Genomic DNA, 23,385 nt, shown 5'->3' with positions numbered 1-23,385 from the left:
GGTGTTCCCCAGGGGTCTAACCTCTCTCCCTATTTAACCAATACCTGGCACCTCTGGCCCACCGCATCTCTACCTTCTGCTCTAACTTTCAGTGTTATGTGGATGACACCCAGCTCTCATTCAGGCTCCCCTCAACCTCTACTGCTCCTTCACTCATACATGACTGTCTGTCCGCAATTCTGGAATGGTCTGCCACCAACAATCTCTGGGTAAATGCCCGTAAGACTGAGATCCTCCTCATTGGGACTCCTGCTCCCGCCTTTCCGCTCTCACTCTGGCTGCCCACCCTGGGCCCTCTACATGTTAACTCCTGTGAGGCTAAGAACCTTGGGGCCCTCTTTGACTCCACCCTTTCCTTCTCTCCTCACATCTCTGACATCTTTAAAAAGTCAAACTATCAGCTGCACCTCCTCAGAGGTATTCTTCCTTTTCTCACTTTCCCCATGAAGCTCACTGTCTCCAGAGCCCTGGTCCTTTCTAGACTGGACTACTGCAACAGCCTCTTTCTAAATCTGCTTGCCTCTACTCTTCTCCCTCTTAACTAATCTGACTAATCAAGAACAGGACTAAAAGACTTGCCCTTGGCCTCAAGCCCATGGATCATATCTCTACAGCCCTGACATTTCACCACTAGCTCCCTGTGGCTGTGAGGATCAATTTAAAAAAACCTCTGCATCGTCCACAAGGCTTTCTGGGGCCGGGGGCCGCACTACATCCAACTTTTTCTTCCTAAGCATTTTCCTTCTCAGGCCATCCGCTCATCCCCCTCCTACTCTCTGAGGGTCAGGTGCTTCTCTAGGCAGAGAGTGGGGGTAGATCTCTTTCTTCGGCTGGGGCCTCTCTCTGGAACAGCCTCCCTGCTTCTCTCAAACTTGAGCAGGACCACCTAAGATTCCGGAAGCAACTCAAGACCTTTTTGCTTTTACTTTCTCTCTCCCTCTCCCATGCTGATGTCCCTGTCTGCTGCGCATACTGGTTACCTGGCCACCCACTGAACTTACAGGACCAGACTACTGCAAAACCGGTTGCCTTTGCACTGCCTGCGGGCCTCCCATCCACTTATGGGACTCTATCTGGAAACCTACATTCCCCTGACTCTCTGCACTTATGAGCCACATCCCTGCTGCACTTACTAGTTATTTTGCATCTCCACTACCCCCTGTCCCCTGGAACTTTTCCCCCTCCGTCCCCCTCCACACATGCGCGATGTGAAGGACACAAGACCTAGTAAGATTGTTGTTTTGTCCTCCTTCTGTTATCCCTTCCATGTCTTGTCGCTCCTAGAAACACTTGTGTACAAGCGCGTTATAAATGACTTATCATATCATATATCATATCCGAGTACGGAAGTGATTTTAAATCATTTCGACACATCATGTCACAATTATTTGAAATACAACCTTCTTGATGGGCAAAACCAACGCATCTGTGACAACATTCATCACAGGAGCAAAGTCCAAGCCAAAATCAAACATGAAACCCAAATGAAGACAAACAGCCACCGATTTATCTGCACCTTCCCTCTCAAACCTATTTCCCAAACCACCCTCAATGGAATCCTTGGAAGTCTATGTGGCAGCCCTTCTACCAATGGCACAGTGCCCACCAGCATCCTCAAAGAGGGTGCTGCCAGCTTGGCCATGCCCATAACTCAGTCCTTCAAAGAAAGAATGGTTCCTGCCAAACTCACCAAAGTGATTGCCATGCTGCTGGTCTAGGAAACCAACCTTGCATCGGCCGACAGCTACTGAAGGCGCATGCACAGCCGAAACATTGGACACACCCATTGCGTCCCAACTCCATTCCTACCTGGTGAATCCCATCCCTTTTATCTCACCACAGACCCCCAGGCTGGGTTATTTGTAGGCCAGTGCCCCGAAGCTCTCAGCCACAAAATCTGTTACGGCACCCTTGAAGCGGCTGATGGAAACACAACATGACGTCTTACACCTCTAGACCTTAGTCGGCCATCTTCCTTCATTGACTTGCAGAGGTGCCATGAGTCTTGTACCCCCCTCTACTGGTTTATGTTCTTCCTCTCTGGTTATCGACTCATACTGGAGGTGTTCCTGCCCAGCTACCAGTTCCCACTAGTTTTCAGGAGGAGCCCGGCATGTAATCCACAAGACACCCCCTTTACCTCCAACCCTGTTTGGTCGCTTTATATTCTAAACAGCTTTCTGTACACTCCAAAAGCACAGTGAGGCACGCAGGACCAAATTGGAACAGGGAACAACTAGAGACCAGTTATATTTTTCTCAGCTCCAAAAGAAAGCATGTAGTGCTTCGAGGGCTTACCATATTTATAGAGCACTCACTCGGCTGCCATCACTCCCTTCGTTCTTTTCGCGTGAGGGTAGACTTCAGGATGAGTATATGCACGCCTGGGTTCTTGCTTGGTTGTGCCCACAGTATCCAGGGATCCAGAGGATCACTGCAATTCTGAATTAACATAAAATGGAAACAAATATGTAGAGCAGACAGGGTACATGAATAGATGTTCAAACATGTTATGTTTTAGCCATTAGCACCAGGGGTTGGGGGTGAGGGGGACACAGCTAATCGGGTGTCGTAGATCGTGGGCTAACATTTCTGATCTCAGCCCACATTCCACAGAACCTGTAGGCTGCGTCCCCTGCCTCAGGCCACCATCTCCCACTCCCCCACCCTCCTGCTTCTTTTATTTTTAAACTATTCCCCCATTTCCCATTCCCCTACCCTGCCCCACTTACCTGACTGTTGTTGCAGCTCGCTATTCCATGGTAATGGAAGAGGGGCTCCGTATGGAACCCCACCTGCCACAATTGTGGTGGCCATTTTAGCAAAGTGTTTTCATTTTTTTAACGGGACGTGTGCATTTTAGTTTAATTTAGGCTGTAATCTGAGCTATTATTTTTTATATATATTATTGTTTTGTGAGTGCTGGATTAGCTTTAAAAGCTTTAATTTGGTTAATGACATTGAAATCTAATTGCCCAACAGAAGCTCAAGTGGTGCAGATGCATGTTTTCAATAGCCTTTGTTTTTGTTGGGCAACAGTGTCAAGTGATTTAACAGTGAAGATCTCAATATTCTCGGCACGCCAGCAGTCAAGATCCCTCAATTCCCCCACTGCCCTCGTCCTTGTCCCAGTACCCCATTCGTGATCTGTTTCATTACCCCCACCTCCCTCTTCCTCATTCCACTAGGCCAATACTAATCTGTTGCATATCATCCACCTCCCTCTTCCTCGCCCCAGTACCTTATTAGAAACCCATTACATTATCCCTAACTCCCTCTTCCTCATCCTAGTACTCCATGGTCCCCACCTCTCTCTTCCTCCTACCGGTACTCCATTACAGACGCCTCCCTCTTCCCCATCCCTGTACCATATTAGAAATTCCTTACATTACTCCACCTCCCTCCTCTCAGTACCTCAATAGTATTCTTACCTTTACAACCACCTCTCTCCCTCATCCCAAAACCCTATTAGAAACATATTGCATTACCCCCACTTCCATCTTCCTTGTTCCAGTACCCTGATAGTAATCTGTTGTGTTAACCGCATCTCTCTCTTCCTCACCCGATTACTCAATTAGTAATCTGTTTTATTACCCCTATGCCCCTCTTCCTCACCCCAGTACACATTAGTATGCTTTTAGATTTTCACCACCTCCCTAGTCCTTGTACCACTACTCCATTACCCCAGCCTCCCTCCTCCTCATCCAAGTACTCTATTACCCCTTACTTGTCCAAGTAACCCATTAGTAATCCATTACATTACCCACACTTCCCTCTGACCCATCTCTGTACGCTATTACCCACAACTCTCATCCCATTACTTCATTACCCCATCTCCCTCTTCTTCATCCCAGTACCCCAAAAGTAATATATTGCATTACCCCACATGCCTCTTTCTTGTCCCAGTACCCCATTAGTAATCTGTTACCTAATTGCCACTGTCCGTCTTCCTTGTCCCAGTACAACATTACCCATGCCTCACTCCTCTGCATCCCTGTACTCAATTACTCTACCTCCCTCTTCCTCATTCCGGTATTCCATTAGTAATCCATGATATTACCCCACCACACTCCTCCTCATGCTATACCCCACCTCCCTCTTCCACATCCCAGTACTCCATTATCCTGCCTCTTTCATCCTCATCCCAGTACCCCATTCATAATCCATTGCATTGTCCTCACCACCCTAATCCTCACACCAGTACTACATTAGACATCCATTGCTATACCCTACCTCCCTCTTCCTCATCCCTGTACCCCAATAGAAATCCATTGCATTACCCACACATCCCTCCTGCTCATTCTATTACCCCATTAGTAACCTATTACATTATCGAAAGCACCCTCTTCATCGTACCAGTATTCAATTACTCCACCCCCCTCTTCCTCATTCCAGTACCCGATTAGTAATGCCTTACAATACCACCACCCCCCTCTTACTCATCCCAGTACCTCAATAGTAAACCATTGCATTACACCCACCAAGCTGTTCCTCATTCCAGTACCCCAATAGTAAGTGGATACGTTAATCCAACCTCCTTCTTATTCTTCCCAGTAGCCCATTAGTAATCCATTACATTACCACTATCTGCCAATTCCTCATCCCAGTAGTCCATTACCCAAGCCTCTCTCATCCTGGTTCCAGTCCCCATTAGTAATCTATTACATTATTACCACCTTCTACTTCCTATTCCCTGTACCCGAATAGTTATCTATTGCATCTCTCGGGAGGATAGCTCAGCGACAACAGGCTTGCCTTGGAAGCATGACGACGTGAGGTTCAGTCCCTGTGTCCGTGCTTAGAAACCCCTGGGTATTAAGCACGATATAAATAACCCATCATATCATATCATTGCATCACCCCACCTCTCTATCTTTCCTGTCCCAGTACCCCATTAGTAATCTGTTAGATTACTGCCACCTCCCTCTTTCTCATCCCAGAATCTTATCAGTAGTCTGTTTCATTAGCCTCAACTCCCTAGTCCCATTACTCCTTTTCCCCCCACCTCTCACTTCCTTGTCCCACTAGGGGGAGGAAGGATAGCTCAGGTGCCATGCATTTGTCTTGGTAGCAAGAAACGCAGCGCAACACAGGTTTGAATCCAGATCCCGCGCTTAGAAAACACTTGTTGGTATTAAGCGCATTATAAAAGAACAATTATAATTTATAATGATAGTCTATTCACCCACCTACTTCTTCTTCATCCCAGTACCCAATTGGTAATATGTTGCATTACCCCCACCTCCTTCTTCCTCATTCCAGTATGCCCACAGTAATCCACTGCTTTACCCCCACTTCCTTATTACTCATACCAGTACCCATTAGTAATCCATGACATTATCTCCACCTCTTTCTTCCTTGTAGTACTGCACTAGCTTCCTCTCTATCTTTCTTCTGTCCCAATAACCCATTATTAATCTGTTAAATTACCCCTCCCCCTATTCCTCATCTCAGTACACCATGTGTAATCGTTTGCATTATCCTACCTCACTATTCCTCATCCCTATACCCATTAGTGATCTACTGCATTACCCGGCCTCCCTCTTCTTTATCCAAGCACCCCATTAGAAATCCATAGCATTATTGGAACCACCATCTTCCTCGTCAACATACCCCACTATCCCAACTATCTTTTCTGCATCTTACTACTCCATTACACCCTCATCATTCATCTGCTATCCAGTATGCATTGCATTAGTCCACCTCACTCTTGCTTTTCCCAGTGCCCCATTTGTAATCCATTGCATTACGCTGTGCCCCCCCTCCCTCATCCTAGTACTCCAATATTAATCTGTGGCATTACCTCTTCTCACTTTTATTCATCCCAGAACCCGATTAGTGCGTTATACATCACCCCAACTTCCTTCTATCTCTTCCCAATATCCCATTTGTAATCCATTTCATTAGCTCCACCTCAACCTTCCTTGTCCAAGCTCCCCATTACCCTGCCTCTTTTTTCCTCACCACACTTCTCTATTACCCCCACCCTACCTGTGCTTGTCCAAATACCCCATTAGTAGTATGTTGCATTACCCACTTTCCTGTTCCCCATCCCAGTAGACCATTATTAATCTCTTGCATTACCCTCGGCTCCCTTTTCCTCAAACCAGAACCCCAATAGTAGTCCATTGCATTACCCCACATCCCTCTTACTCGTCCAAGTAGACCATTAGTAATCTCTCCTTATCTAGTGGACAACTAAAGGTGAAATACTGGATAAAACTCATGTTACGCAGTTGAAGAATGCATATTGATAACAAAGGATATGCCATCAGTTATGTTATAAGTAGGTACAATCACAGGTGGTGGGAGGTATGGCATAGCAAAACCCTTGAAATTCAGTGAAACAACTTTAGTTAAGGGACAGTTAAGGTGAATATGTTCAGCGCAACCAAACCCTTGAAATTCAGTAAAACAAAACTGTATTTGAAGTGACGTTATGGTATTGTTTTAATGCAAAACAACTCTGAAATTCAGCAGGTGTTGGAAGCTACGCCACCTTAACTATGAGGCCCCCATTGCGCATCCCCTAAGCACACTGATATCACAAGTGACATCACTGATGACATCACATTTGACATCACTTAGGACATGTCAGAAGCCATTATTGATGACATCATTTGAGCCATCAGTTAGGAAATCACCTGAGAGGACCTCAAAGACCTTACTAGTAAGTACAAGTCATGGGGAAACGTGTCGGGCTGTATTTGAAGATTCAGGGCCTCATTCCGAGTGTGGCGGTCTGGAAACAAGGGTTGCCGGTAAACTTACCGGCACCCTTGTTTCCAGACCACCATACTACGAGTCTGCCTGCAGTGGCCGTTGCGCCTCGCAGGTCTGACCCTGCACGACGCATCGGCTCTGGTTGGCAGAGTCATCACAGAAGCAGCAGCACTGTTAGCAATGGTGCGGGTGCTTCCGTCTCCCCACTCCCTTGGAGTCCCATGGGACTCTGCTGGAATGGGGATTTACCGTATCTGCTGCCTGACTTCCCGCTCCACCGGGACTTGTAATGTCCTGGTGGCCCCCGGGAAGTCAGGCAGCAGATTCAGTGTTTTGTCACCGGCGGGTTACCGCTGACCTCGTAATGAGGCCCATAGAGTGTATTTTAGCACAAATGCAATATACCCTGTCTTTTATGAAGGTCCAAAAACATTTGTCAAGCATTGAAAATAATGGTTGGGGAACTACAGAATGTTAGTCTTGTAAATAGCAATATATAATTTTAGATACAAGACAGCGCGAGTCCGCATCCTTTGGGTTTCCAGAGGTTTTACATTATAAATTCCACCAGCTGATTTAATGCAACAACCCCCCTGAAATGTTGCAGGCATTGGAAACTATACCACCTTAACTTTGAGGTCCCCATTGCACAGTGCCTACGCACACTGATGGCATCACAAATGACATCAGTCTTGACATCACTTATGACATCATTAATGGCATCATTGGTACAGCAAATCATGCGCTCAAGTAAGAGAAAACCAACTGCATATTAGTGTTGATTCAGGTGCAACGCTTGATTGGATCTTGTTTTTAAAACACTGTCCATTTACAGTCATGGCATTCTTACACACCAGAGTTACTAGGTATTGAATGAGCATTTACCACGATGAGATACTCTAGTACCTTTCTCACTCTGTTCTAAAACCAGTCCTCTATGCAAGGTAGACAATCGGTATATACATATATTTATATGTTGGAAATCCAACAAAAGTACCAAGGTACCATATACCGCACTGCAATAAATTAGCATGTCTGTGCGACGTGTTTCTCAACACACTGGTTGCTTGTTCACATACAATCGTACTGGAGATTGTGCCCCTAGTTTCCCCCACTCTCTGGCCAGACTCCTTGGGTCCCTTCCCCTAACACACTTGTGAGGCAAAAAACCTTGGCATCATCTTTGACTCCTCTCTCTCCTTCTATCCAGACATCATGTACCTTGCCAAGAAGTCCAATTTTCAGGTTAATCTCCTCAGGGGCATTCTACCTTTCCTCACCTTCCCCAGAAGCTCAATGTCTCCAGTGCCCTGGTTCTCTCTAGGCTTTACTACTGAAATAGCCTCTTCCTCAACCTTCCTCTTTCCTCACTTTGCCAGCTTCAACTAATACAGAATACAGAATAGGACTGCAAGACTTATCCATGGCCTCCAGCCCAGGGATCACATCTCTCCAGCACTAAAATCTCTCCACTGGCTCCCATGACTGCAAGGATCAAATTCAAAACCCTTTGCATCATCCATAAGGCTGTCTGGGGCCTGGGACCTCTCTACATCCAGCTTTCCCTCCCAGAATACCTCCCAGCCAGAATCCTTTGATCTTCTGGCTCCAACTCTCTGCAAGTCAAACTTTCTCCAAGCAGAGAGGGGGAGGTAGATCCCTCTCCTTGGCTGGTGCCTCCCTTTGGAACAGTGTCCCTCCCCCTCAGACTTGAGTCAGATCTTCTTAAGTTCCAGAATCTTCACAAGACCTTCCTCTTCCCTTCTTCCTTCCCTCTCCTCTCCCGTGATAAACCCTACACCTGTCACTGCGACTGGGGCCTGGTCCCTTCAGAGTCATACAGGCACCAGACCCCCCTACCCCCCAACCAGTCCCTCTCTGCATTCATTTGCCAGCACTTGCCCTCAGGCTCCCTTTCCCGGACTATTCCCAACCCAGTCCTCCTGTCTTCTGCACCCACCTTCTTCTCCTGGCACTTGCCGCCTTGACCTGACCAGCACTAGCTTGCCCTGTGGGGGCAGCCCTTTCCTGCACTTCTCCTTCTACCCCCTCTTGCACTTATCACCTTGTCATGCACTTGCACAGTAGGGTTGTCACAAGGCCAATATAACCGTTTCTTTGTTCTTTGTTGTTGTATTTTTATGATTCCCATGTGCCTGCTCCCTCCTTTCTTGTGGAGCCTAGAAAGACTAGTGTATAGGCGCCATACAAATGTCCAATAAATAAATAAATACACATCTCTATTGTAGTACAACACTAATAGTCCCTTGTTGATGTTTCCTGCTATACAAGGATTGTGGTATTCCCTGTATGCACTGGCAGCCATCTTGGAAGGGAGCATGTCAGTAGCAAAACTATCAGACAGATATCAATGTGGTTGCTGTGTTGATATAAAGGTAATGCACTAAAATATCTTATTTCATGAAAATGTGTGTGAACATTAATTAAGGCTGCGGGCTCAATGCCATACCAATGTCTTGGTGTTACATTTTACCCCGTTGTGCTGGGGATCGCTAAGCAACCAATAAGGAACTTACATATCATGCCATTTTACCAAAGTTAATACCGGAATAATATACAATGAGCCATGGGTTCTTTGTCCATTTGTATTCCCGGCTTAATGCCAACGACCTTAACTAAACTGCCAATTCAACAGGACAGCTTATTGGTTGCCGTCGTTGTACGTTACACAACAAAGCGCCTGGGTCTAAAGTGCTAGAGCATTACAGGCTCTCAAGATATCTCGAAAGAGATGCAACGTGCTGAAAAATACATGAGGAGTAATAGAGTTGCTCTAGTTCCAAGCATGGTGCCAATATATATACATATATTGATTTTGCAACTTAAATATTAATCCTGTTTTTCTGGCCTCTTTCTTTCCATAGAGCCGATCAGCGTGAGTGGCACCTTTTGTGAGACAGGGCCCATGAGTGGGACACAGTACGTGGAGAGCGAGTTCATTAGCCGGTTCTGCGTCTGGCGGAAAGGTCGAGGCTCTCCGCTCCCGCGGGCTTAATGGCCCCCTGGGCGGCGGGCCCAGCATTGTTTGCTAGACAGAGAGGCAGGCAGCTGATCTAGACTGCTGTGCAGCAAGGGCCTGTGTGCTGCTGGACACAATCCAGGCAACACAAATACCTCACAGGCACACCAAATGGCCTCATGTCACCTGGGAACATAAGAGAATGCGGGGAAGGTAAGGGCAGGATTATCCCAGACCGCTGTCCCCTGCACTCAAGGGGCTCTCTCCCCCAACTAGTGCACCCAACACCCTCTCAACTAATGTCCTCTTCCCCACTGGTTTTTACAGTGCACCAATCCTTCCTTTTCCCGGGCACTCAGCCTTTTACTTGTCCCACTCGTCATCTGGTTTTCACGCCTTGCATTTCCCCAGGTCTTTCGTTCCTTCGTTTGGGGGCCATCCCCTCTTCAATGCACTGGCATGGTAGCCCTGTCCAGGGTCCTCCTAGAGCCCACTCACTCTGGCCACATGTCTCTCACTGTCTGGGGCTCAGTCTCCATTGGAATGGCCCAACCCAATCTCTCCTGCATAGCTCGGCCTTACCCCCAACTTTCAGCGTAGCACTACCCACTTCTGAGCCTCACTCGCCCAACAGTGCATGTGTCCTCTCTCTCGCTTTGGCTTGTATTACCCGGCCCTTCTTTGAGGGTTCCATTTAATGTTATCAAAGTGAATTACTCCATGGTAATTAATTTCGATAGAATCACTTCAAATTTATTTCGTTTCTTTTCAAATGTGGCCCCCATACTACCCCCTTCACACCTACAACCCAACCCAAACCTCCACCCTCCTCACAACCCAACCCACACCACCACCCACCTTGCAAGCAAACCCACACCTCCACCCTCCTCGAAATCCAACCCACACCTCCACCCTCCTCACAACCCAACCCAAACCTCCACCCACCTCGCAACCCAACCCAAACCTCCACCCTCCTTGCAACCCAACCCAAACCTCCACCCTCCTCACAACCCAACCCAAAACTTCACGCTCCTCACAACTCAACCCAAACCTCCACCCTCCTCGCAACCCAACCCACACTTCCACGCTCCTCGCAACCCAACCCAAACCTCCACCCTCCTCGCAACCCAACCCACACTTCCACGCTCCTCGCAACCCAACCCAAACCTCCACCCTCCTCGCAACCCAACCCACACCTCCACCCTCTTCGCAAGCCAACCCACCGTTCCACCCTCCTCGCAACCCAACCCACCTCGCAACCCAACCCAAACCTCCACCCTCCTCACAACCCAACCCACACCTCCACCCTCCTCGCCACCCAACCCACACCTCCACGCTCCTCGCAACCCAACCCACACCTCCACGCTCCTCACAACCCAACCCAAACCTCCACCCTCCTCACAACTCAACAAAACATACTTTTATGTACTTTCCCATGAAGTGATTCTGTCAAAGTAAATTACCACAGAGTCATTTATTTATTTATGTTATTTGTATAGCATGAAACATGAGCCTGGGTGCATAAAGGTGCTGGAAAGGACAAACTGCCAACATAAAAGTAGGAAGACTAGACTACGATAAAACCACGGCATGTTCCCTAGGGGGCACCTCAGTCCCCTCTTGCCTATGTCTAGAGCTCATTGCCTAATGGAAGTGCATCTTCCCCTGGTGAGCACAGGGATTTCTCTCTTTTCTGTACCCTGCGCCTTGACCCTGGCTGTTGGCTAAGTGTATGTCTGCTTTAGGTCAGTCCACTGGCCGGACCCGCTTAGACTTTTAGTGGCAATGCAGACCTGCACGTGCCTGCATCGCACTATTAGCCAGAGCACTGGACTCACACTAAGACACAGTCGTGCACGAGAGGTGCCTCTTCAGAACATGTCCAGGCGCAGCCCTGTACCAGACACCCTGGATTAGAATATCTAAAGCAGATACAGTGAATATTATGATGCACCATGTTGGCAGATGGCTCCTTCAATTTAGGGGGATGAAGATCTGAGGATGGCATCAGAAGGGTATATGGGGTCGCTACGGGTGGGTCTGCCAAGCATGTTAAAGAATATTGAGCAGGGAATATGTGACTTCATTGCAAAAGTACCGAATACATGTGTTGCACTTGCTAATGCGAGGAGCAAGACAAGAAAGCACCCTAGTCCTTAATGGCACAGGGGCGAAGTGACTGGCGCGCATCCGGTAAGTGCACCGGAAGTGCTGGAAGGCTGCTTTGCTGCTCGGGACCTTTGCTCTCACAATTGGACTGTAGTTTACTGAAGTGAGGTGAGAACAATCCCGGATTCTGATGTAAAAGCGGTGTTAAGTAGAAAAACGATTCAAGTATGGGCTGGACTTTATCACAAGTTAATCAAGCAGTGGAGAAATGGAGTGCTGAGGTAAAACAGTAATAGGGTACAACTAGATGCACCCCACCTATCACACACCGATCGAGCACTCTAGCCCTCTCCCCGTCTCTGGCTCACCCTGGGTTTCTGCATCTCTGTAAGCAAGAGTCTTGTTGTCAGGCACGTGTTTGCTAGAGCCCCCCAAACCATTGGCAACAGCTGTCCGGCCAGAGAAAAACCACTGGTACACTAAAGGTGAGGTGGAACGGAGTGCTGCGTTTTTAATGGTTAAAAATAGCATGAGACCAGCAACGATGGAAGTAGCCCCCTAGGTCGGGACTTCCCTGGAACGTGGTGATACACATGGGCCTCATTCCGAGTGTGGCGGTCCAGAAACAAAGGTGGGGTAATCTTACCGGCAGCCTTGTTTCCGGACCGCCACACTACGACTCTTCCTGCAGGGGCCGTTGTGCCCGGAAGGTCTAACCCTGCTGGGCTCTTTGGTCCCGGTAGGCAGAGTCGTCACGGAGGCACTGGCACTGTTAGCAACGCACTGCCATTACTTCCATCTCCCCACTCGCATAGTGTCCTATGGGACTCCACAGGAATGGGGTGTTACCGAATCTGCCGCTTGTAATGTCCCGGTGGCACCGGGAAGTCAGACGACGGATTCAGTGTTTGCTGGTCGGCGGCAACTCGTCGGCAGCAACCAGCCGGTGGCACTGGCAGCTTACCGCCTACCTCAGAATTAGGCCCATTGTCATTGTTTGTGTCCTGTAGAAATGTTGCCATTACAGTGTAGACGCACTGTTCTGGGGATACACAGGGGACGCGGATGGGCTATGTGGCCGGTGCTGGTGTGTGTTCTGACCAAACTTGAAGGGACCAGATGCTCAAGCTGCAGGGTCTACACTAGCAATTGTTATTTTATATTTTTTGGTAATCATGAGTGACTTTGCATGCTGTAACAAATGTACGAAGTTAAGGGTACTACCAACCAATCAATAGCTTGCAAACCAAATTAAACTGCCTCAGTGCTCGCAGAAAAAACTGATAATTGGTTTTAATCTGAAAATGGGCCTCATTACAAGTTTGTCAGTAGCCTTGCCGGTAAAACCGACAGGCTGCCGCCAAACTTGCGAATATTTCCGGCACCCGGGAATGGGCAATTACCGTGTCATTACCGCCCCACCGGACCCAGTAATTGCCCATTTGCAGGCGCTGAAAAAAATACTCCCCATTCCACATTGAGCCCCAGAATGAAGCCAGTGTATCCGACATGCTCTGCTCATGGGTGCCGGTACGTCCGCCAGGTCAGACCTGGCGGGTTGGAAGGCACCCGCGAGCAGAACTCATAGTTTGCCGGTCCGGTAACAACGGTACTGGCAAGCTTACCGCTATTGTTGTTATCGGACTGGCAAACTTATAATGAGTCCCAATGACCCTTTCCAAGAAGGAGGGACAGCGGAGAGTGAAAATGCTGTGTACTTTCTAAACATAAGCTGTTTAAAAATAGGAACTATTTCATTGTATTAATATTGTGAAATGGCTCTTTTTTAAAAGGTTTGCAAAGTTCATTTCTAATTATAATTTCCAATATATATTGCATTCATTATAAAAACTTCACACTTGTCTTACTAAGCAGTCCACGTTTTCAAAACCGAGGATAATTCCAAGATCTACAGTCTGTCCATCCCTATTGTGCTCTTATGAAATAACGCTATGGGAACAGGGAGGAAGACAAATAGCACCAATGAGGTTTCCTTGCTTTGCTTAAAATCGCAGAGTATTTTGGAAACATAAGAAGGACACCAGATACTACCTATTTGTCAAATATGTCAGTTATAAATGGGTTGTATGTATGCATAAATAAGTACATAATGCACGCTGGACTTGGGGCTCATTTCATTTTTCACAACTAGCACCTTAACCATGAACCATAAATGCTCATATGGAACGTCTCATGATTTGGGTGTGAAAAGGAAATGGCTGTGACAGGCCTTATTGCTAAGATCACATGTAGTAGCTGTTTCAAGAGCCTGCTACTTCTTTGTGTCGCCAGCTGGTTAGGCCGTGGCCTTCATCTCCGCCTTTTGAAAGGTGTATGCTCTAGGCAGCATCCTCTACTACGTTGTGTGTATTGTTGTCTAATATGTGAGGTGACTCCGTAACGAGGCGTCACATGGCAAGATACAGTTAGGGATGAGCATGCGTGGACGGTACGTTGTGAACATGATGCATGAGCGTATGGCTACTGGCCAACATGCCTAGGGGTCAACCCTGCTAGGGATACCTAGTCCCAAGGGGAGAGCGATGGCCAGAACATGCCAGAAAGATTCCAAGGGAAACACAAAGCAGCAGCGAGTATGTAATGCTGAGGGGGGCTGCACAACAGGCGTAGGAGTCAATCCAAAAGTATACCTTGCCTTGTGCCTGGTGAAATAGCAGACCTGAGCGACCCATGATGGGAAACGCTTGATGGAAGCTTTGACAGAACTGTACAGCAACAGTGCGACCAAGGGCACTATATAGATAGAACCTATGGGAGAAACTCCCTGAAACAAGCATGTGTGAGGCTCATGGGCTGTGGCAGAGGCAAGGGCCAAAGCCTGAGGACGCAGACACGGGTAGCCTGTATGCACATCTGGGACAGATGAGAGGGCACCCGGACCATAGGGCTGGGAGGACAGACCCCCCCTGGCATCCAGCCAACACGCCTACCACGCTGGAGGGCATAGAGAGGCAAACAGCAAACATGAGAGACAGACTCTGAGAGCCTGCAGGCGACAAGGGACCGTGTAGTGAACATGTGTGCAGTTCATATGAATTAGGACCACGTGTATGAGACATGGGGATCTGAACATTGTCATGAGTAGGGGTGAATTGAGTGTGGTGTGAATGGAAAACAAATCTGTCAAGTTTCGGAAGAGGACACAGCATTTTAGAAGAGATGGGGCTGAGAGGGGAATTCAGGGTGTTAGGGCAAGGATGTCTATGCGACCAGTCCCCAATGCACAGACTTAGTTTGATGATTTCATATTCACGAGAAAATCGACACCATTAGAAGAATTGAATATGAAGGGAACGGTTTGAAGGATATGGAGAGAGGGCAATAAGGGTTACAGGTGGTAGATATAGCGTAAGGAGTGATGGGTGTTCACGCCTTGAGTGGTTTGTTAGTGGGTTCTAGGCCGTGTTTTTGTAGAAGGTATAATTCGGTGAGTTTCACCGGATCTGACCTTTCTTGGCTGCATCGATTTCCTTCCTGGCCTACTTTCTGCCATGAGCGAGGATGCAGGCATGTTCCCTTGTAATGCCTGCAAACGATTTCATTGACACCTCTCCCACACTTTTCACACCATTTCTATATATTTACTGGCTTCAGAAAATGAACTGAATAACATTTTCAGTTGTTCTCACCAAGCTTGCACGCGTCTAATTATAGACACTGTCTTCTGTTCTCAAAACGCTTTAATTGGCTATTACCAGGAGAACATATCTACTAAACAATGACGTGCTAACCGTCTGGGGGTGGGGGCTACCTCCTTAGTGTATTAGGTGTCCAGTTGCCTTGATAAATTAATATCAATTTATTTTTGTTGCAAATCATGAATGACAAATTCACTGCTGCAGGCAACTTCAGATTCTGGATCTGTTTCCAGAAAAGTAGACCTTGTTCCCTCTTCCTCTCTTGACCTTCTCCTTGTCTCCTCTGATTCTAGAACCCTCCGTGCTGAACCTAGACATCAAGGTTCTAACATAAGCAGAACACAGCTAATAGCAACCAGCCAGGGCGAGGTGGGTGGGCATAACACAAAAGCAAGACGGCCATTGCAGTTGTGGGAAAGGGGAGGGGTGTCAATATGAAGGATTCAGGGGAGTCTAGTGAAAAGCCTTGGGAGTACCCCACTGGGACATGGCAGGGACCAGGCCCTGGTGTTTTGGGACAGGCCCCAAGCATATTAGCACTGGCTTCACCGGTGTGTTCATGAGCTGTAAAAACATCTGAAATCAAATGAAATCACAGGCAGAATTGCTCGTAACAGGATGTCAGCCTCTATGGATTAGAAAAGGCTATCACAGCATAGACACAGGCTTCACAGTCAGTAGTGGCTGGTCCATTACGGGTGGTGGGGCAGCAGCGGGAAGGGGTCCGACCTGGCCTCTTTTCATCCTGGCAAGAGAGACAGGGTCCATGAGTGACAAGAGGCCCAACATGCCCTTCCTCACCGGTGGCTAGCTTGTGGGCACAAACATTCAAGGCATCCCATTGTCAAGGAAAGATCTTGAGCACTCACCCAGCCACCTCTCGCACATGCTGGGCGTCAGACGGAATACTAATACCACCCCGTACTTGTGCAAAAGGAGGGTGCAATGAAAGAGGTACCCTTTGCTGGGCCACTCCTCTTCTGGCCATACCTAGAAAGGGCGAGGCCTTGAACAGTGTGTCTAGGTGTGCCCAACTGGCTATACTCATCTTTTCTCCCGTTTCTTATGCACATTTACTTGCATGGAACCACTGAATCATCATTGTGGTGAATGTGTTCATGCCATTCAGTCTTTTCTTAATATTGTCATTGAAGACATGAGTTGGTAACATTTGTTGTACAAATATAACCAAGGGTCCCTTTCACCTCTAGGTGGAGCACCCAGTACTCAGGGAGACTCTCTTTCTTGGTGTCACAGTGCGAGAAGGTGTGCGTGTGTGCGTGCCTGACTGCCACCAAGCTGAGGATCAAAGAACAGGAGCCAGGAGGAGACCGCTTCCGTGTTTGCATGTAAGCTGTGCTTTAAATGGGCCGGGGCCTGCCGGGGCGCCCTGGCAGTCTCCAAAAAATGGAGCTGAGCCGGGGCCCTGCCTGGGCCTCCGGTCCCTCCCACCGCAACATTGGCGGATCACATTATCCCGCCGCAGCGGCGACTGGAGATGTGCCCGCCATGTAGTCATTCAAGCTGACAGAAGTGGCAGCCAGCCACAGCGATGCTGTGACTGGCTGCCACTTCCGTCAGTAATAGTAACTGCCTCTGGTGACCCCCAGTTACTTTCACCACGTCGCCAAGGCGCCTTTAACCCTCGGTAGGGTGACCAGACGTCCGGGTTCTCCTGAACAGTCCAGGGAAATCACCCTCCCCCAGGGTCACAGGAGTTTTTTCATTTTTGAAACCATTTGGGGTTTGCATGGTTGGGTGACTATGGTAATTATTTTTCACAACACTTTCAGGTAATTATTTTTCACAACACTTTCAGAATTTTGAAGTCTGAGGTTTTGCTTGAACCCCCAACCTCTCAGGTACAAGTCATAACACTTACTGACTGTGCCACAGAGACTGGCTTGGAAATTATTGTACAGCAAGCCATGTAATATCAATTAGAGCTAACGCTCGTTTTGAATTAACATGCCAAGATTCACAGACAAAACTGCAAAAATGTCATCATATAAAGTTTATAGAAAGGAGAAGTGCTGGAAATATGGTTGGGTGGTGGTTTTGGGGGCGTGTTAGGGGAGAGTAATTTGTGGCTGTGATGGGGTAGTCCCTCTTTTATGTTGTTGGCCATCCCGGTTTTTTGTTTTGAAAATCTGGTCACCCTAACCCTCGGCGAACCTGGGGATTCCATGAACTATTTCGAGGTTTATAAAATATGGCTTTCATTTTCAAGCCATCTTTTATAAACCCCGAAATGTTTAAAAAGATGGCCTGAAAACTACGCAAACCGTAATGCATGCACACGAATATATATAAATGCTATATATTTGTGTGCGTACCTTACTATGGTTTGTGTACTTTGCAAGCCATCTTTTATAAACAGATATTTACAGAAGATGGCTTGCAAAGTACACAAACCACATTAAGGTACGCACACAAATATATAGCATTTATATATATTCGTGTGCATACCTTACGGTTTGCGTACTTTTTAGGCCACGACCCCCAAATGAGGGCCCCCCTTGATTTCTTACCCCACTTAAAGCCCCGTGTAAGTGGACAGGATTTCTAATGAGTGTGTCAATGTGTGTTTTTGATCGGCAAAGAATGTGTGCATATGCAGAGCGCCTGTGCATGTATGTGTGTCAATGAAGGCATGGACGCCGAGTACAGCGTTGAAAAGGGGGCAATAATTGCCTACATAATTATTGAGCATCACAGGATTCTGCCAGCAAATCCCCATTTGTTAAACAGGGATTTGCGGGCAGAATGGCGCACAAATCCCGTTTTTTTCGGCACAAATAATCCATGAATTACCCCCTTAAAGACTTCCGGAAAGTTGCAATAGAGAATCTCTTTCTGCATTCACTGTTGCACACGGTGCTCAGGCACGACACGTGAGTTGGATTTCGTATGAAAGGAGGTAAGACGCAGATGACAAGCAATTTACATTACTGTGTGACTAGCACCTAAAGCAGAGCCTGGCAACTTCTTTATTTAACATATCTGTGTATTATCAGCGGCACATTTTCACTCATGTTTAGACAATTAGAACTGCTGTGGGATATTTTCAACTGAAAGCCCCCACATAGCCCCAGTTGCCTACCAAACAGGTGCCTACTTCCAAGACAATTAAAGTGAATCACAAAGTAAAGCTTCCTTCTAATGTTTAATTTACATCCCTGATGTCTACTAGTTTGACATGTCAAAAAGGGGTTGCTTGTACATGCATATTTGAATATTCTTAACATCGTGTATAATAACAAGCTGGTCGTTTGTGACAAACAATCGCTAAGCAAGGATGACCTTCTCACACAGTTTCTTTTATTGTGTGTCTTTAAGTGCTGAAAAGTAAAGCGGGGTAAAATAGAAGAATTTTGTCAGGCTCACATTACTTTGCATTCTGGGACGTGTAGGGTGCCATACAGGATATAGAAAATAGTGGTACGATGATAACACTTTGTCGTAATACATTTCTATAATGGTTTACATATTCTAATTCTTGAGTTGTTCATCTTTGATGTGCTATTTGGTTTCATGAGTCTGTTTTTATCTGTATTTAGTTTCAACAGTGTATTACTTTGTATTTTGTATGTGTTCATACTGTACGGCCCTCTGTTGCACTTTTTCTCTGTATATAACATTTTTAAATAAAATAATGAAGGCAAGCGTCCCCAGATAGCACGATCCTCCCCGCAATGAGAGACAATAATGGACTCTCCCAGGATGGGAATAAGGCCAGGACAAAGTGCGGGTGAGCTTAAATGGGAGTTTATCAATCAAAATAGGACATGCAAAGAACTCTGCAAACTCCGAGAGCGCTCGGTCTGACAATAGCAAAGACAGGCGTATATATTTACAAAAAACGTCATAAGAACCTACATGCTATAGGGGGCACAAGTTTGTGGGGATTGGGTGGCGACGACTAGCTTTAGGTGCTGCTGTGATGTGGTTTGCCGCGGCTGGAGGACGTCACTGGTTACCCTCGTGGGTTGGGCTGGGCCTGGCAGGTCAGCTGGGCTCATCCGGGCGGTGTTGTTGTGCCAACCGTGACCAGTGTCAGAGATGAATGTCTTTCCTGACTTCCTGCCCTAGGGCCACGCACACCGCAGTCATTCAACATTGCAATATTATCTTCCCTGGTAAATCTTCCAATAGGTTATTCTACAGGTTAATGCAACACAGGAGGAATGCACTTGGAGTGGGGTCTGTTGGCGATTCGTCAATACATGGTTACCACCATCCTGTTGACCGGGTATCAGAGGTCGTGGGGTTGGGTCTCGGGGCATGGGACAGGCGGTCTGTGTCATCATGTCTTGTTAGAAGTCATTATGGATGTGTTCTTGTGATGTTGCCGTAATATTGGGTGTCCTAATTTTACAGGGGCCATTAACCTAAGGAGGGCCGGCGGGTCGTGGAGTCTAAGAAAGGGCGCCTTTGGATCTGTGTTTTAGGGCCGTGGTTTACTGCTGGGTTGTAAATAATTCAGGTGGCAGGCTGTGGCCTTGGGTGCTGCGGGGGGAATGCGAATGCTTGAAGCGGCTCCAGCCAAATTGGGGGAGGTGGAGCAGCGCGGCACAGGCCTCTGCTTTTTTGTCTGGCAGGCTTCACTGGGAGGGAGGGGGAATGGCCTTGCGTGTGCTCACAAAGGTATTTTCCTCGTGTGTTGCAAACTTTAGGTGGAAGAGACATAAACATTCATATAATATACAATACTCATTGAGTCTTTCCAAAGCTCACGTTTTTGACATTGCTAGTGCCATCCATATGGCCATTTTGAGCATATTACTTGTACACTACGTTTTTAGCAACCACAACATTTTGTTATATGCTTATACATACACGGTAAGTGAGGTAGTAGTAAGGTTGGTGGAGCACGCAGGAACAACCCGCCACTGAGACTGGCGGCAGTGGCACATAGTGGGCTCGGACACACATATGGTGCATTTTTCGTGCACCCCTTACATGAGCCCTCAGTATGGTTGCATTTGTCTTCCTTTGCACTCTAGCAGCATTTGTTCAGTTCTGGCGCGGGACTGTGGGGTGCAGTCTTCTCGATAACACACATAACATGAATCACGCTTTTGCCATTTGCGCATAGCTACAGGGATGTGGGTGCTTCATCCCTAATGTCATATGAGCACCCATCCTGCCATTTTCACAAATTTTACAGGTTTTTAGTCAGTGAGTTTGTGGAGGGAACGCTTTCATCATAGGTGGTTTGCTCATTAGTATTTGGGGATTTTATTTTTGTCAGGGGACCATTGTACAGTTCTTTTCCACCCAGGCCCTGATGGCCGGGTCATGCTGGAAAACAGAGATACACTGCGGAAGGTGAAATGTTACAGTGTTGGTATCTAACACTAGCTCATGTCCGTCTGCTCGTGGGAACAGGGATAAGTGATACTCTCCAAGGGTGGGGGCCGTGCGGCGATGCGCAGGGCTCAAGCCATTTTTATTATACAGAATGGTTTCCAGGGCCTAGCTAAATTGAACTGGTTTGGTCAATGTCTTCAGCCAGTGCCCCACCCACCCACCACCTGGGCCCTTGTGGCAGGAAGGACACCCGGTGAGCCATGAGCCTCACCGGGGGAGAAGAGGCATGGGAGGGGGGTCTCTTGGACCGGTCCTCCCATACATTTCCCCCCTTTCGTTACTTAGGTAATGAATACTTTAAATCCTCCAACCTCCTGCACTCTTCCTCGTCAGCTATAGCGTCATCCCATGCAGGGGTGCCTTTTATGGGCATCCACGCCCTGCATACCCCTCGCAGGCTTTCACCTCTCCTAGCATATTCATCTGGGGTACAGGTCGGGTATATGCAACCGCTATCCCCTTCTATGTCCACCCACACTTCCTCATACCATTCGAGTACCCGGGGCTCTTTAATTGTAGTGTGCCATAGATTATCTACTATATCCTTGTCGTGGTATATGGGCACCATCTGGAATCTTGACGTGTAATCTGTACCCGTTTGTACCTGTGCTTCCTGCATAGTTTGTATTGTACCGCGGGCGTTGCCATTGTCACCATCATCATTGCACCATTCGGTACTGCGTTGGCACAACATCGAAGATCCACCTGGCATAGGCAGAAAATGAAAAGGAGGAACACTACAGCCGGCATCAAGAACTTGACAGTCATTCCCAGCCATGATGGGACCCAGGAGAAGATATTGTCGAACCATGTACTTTCTTCTGCTCCACCTTCCATTCTCATTCTTTCTCCTAGGCTATGTACTGCTTCGATCACATGGGACAGGGAGCCGTTATCTGCATCTTCAGAAGGTACGGAAGTGCAGCAGGCACTTCCAATTTTTCGGCAAACACCTCCGTCCATTGCTGTCAACAGGTCCAAGACATACCTGTTCTGCATGGTCATTAGCCGCAGTGCTCGTAGTTCTATTTTTATTACGTTAAACCCTTCTTCAGTATCATTTGCCAATTGGATCAGTTCCCAACGTGTGATTTGGAGCCACTTTGCGTTTGCTCGCGCCTGGATGCTTGGGATGAATGAGGCGAAGAACGTTTCTGCAGAGCTGAATAATCGATATCTATCCGGGATCTGTGCCAGCAGTTCTGATGATGCTTTTGATATGTAGTTCCATGACCGTCTGTTTCGGGACAGCACCCCTTCCTTGGTTCCGGAGGACAGGACATATACTTGTGATTCTGCAGTTGGTGGGGCCCCATTCTGTTGATATTTTCCTCGCTTCTCCTTGCCCCCATCAATGTGGCTTTCCGGTATTACCATTAGCGCGGAGTGCAGGGTGGCCAATGAACAGCTGCCTCCCCAGGATTGTGGGAGGTGCAGGTATACTTGGTTGCCACATACCCAATAGGTATCCATCAGGGCCGCTGTCCCTTTTCTCATATCTGGGATGGTGAGGGTCTTGTTACAGTTCTTGTTTGCCCCCATGGTGGTTCTCCCGTCCCCCTTGAAACTCAGTTCATAGTTTATTTCTTTCTGCAGCTTGAAGGGTTTCTCGATGTCCGTTACCCAAGTCAATTTTGAGATGTGCTCCTTTCATATGGGTGTGCATGTCTCTTCTATCCATTGCAGTTTCTCTGGTGCCACACCCCGCAGTGCTTCAGCCTTGCACATTATTTCTTCGTCCTTCCACTTGTTGTCCGAAAAAAGTGTCCCTTGTATTATAAAAAATGGCTCCTCCAAACAGACCACTCCTACTGCCTTTGGGTAACAGGTCTTTTCGTTCTGCAGCATCCTGAAAGTTACCTCATGTGCCTGGAAGGTGTTCTTAATTCTGCACAACGTGAGATGAAGGAGACACTGGGCATCGACAATAGGCAACTCTTTCGGTAACAATACTTTGGGTGTACCTGAAGCATGGGGAATGAGGGAGCAGACATAACAGCTCTCATTTGTTGTTTGCTTAGCCGTTGCACTCATGTCCGCATACCATTTATTTGTCTGGTGGGGGTGTCGTGGGTCTTCCATTTTGTCTAATCCTAACCCATAATATTCATCATATTTCCTCCTCCCCGCCTCCCTTCTCCGCCTGTTATTCCTTTTTCTAAGGTATCTCCCGGCCTCATGGGCGATGGACAGTGCGGGCCCCCCTTTCTCCCTCTCCTCCCCCTTTGCCCAATTATGATACAGTATTTCATATCTCGTTGTCATTTCTTCATTCTCCTTCTTCATGCTATCTGGCAGTGTGTCTTTTGTTACAGGAGTGGGCCTGCTGGTGGGGGTGTTATATAACCAGGATATAGCAGAGGGGTTATGATCATTTAGACTGCGGGCATTGTAGTTAGATACCTTTGGCGGGGAAATTGTGCTGTTTTGCATTTTTCCCTGCAGACCTTCATTATGCGAGATAGCAACATTGGATGGTGTCGTGTAATATCCCCATACCAGTTTAGTTCCATCCCATACCAAAAAATCACCTTCTTTAGT

General features: G+C 47.5%; 1 protein-coding gene across 2 annotated transcripts in view; it reads left to right on the top strand.

Moving 5' to 3' along the window:
- The window catches only part of SLC6A7 (solute carrier family 6 member 7), a 543,627-nt gene that overhangs the window by 43,611 nt on the left and 476,631 nt on the right, over positions 1 to 23,385 (top strand). The window lies entirely within an intron of this gene.

Source organism: Ambystoma mexicanum, chromosome 3q (genome assembly GCF_040938575.1).
Source record: "Ambystoma mexicanum isolate Mex_15411 chromosome 3q, UKY_AmexF1_1, whole genome shotgun sequence".
Lineage (NCBI taxonomy): Eukaryota > Metazoa > Chordata > Amphibia > Caudata > Ambystomatidae > Ambystoma > Ambystoma mexicanum.
The sequence above is the reverse complement of the archived record's forward strand: the minus strand, read 5'-3'. Positions and strand labels throughout refer to the sequence as shown.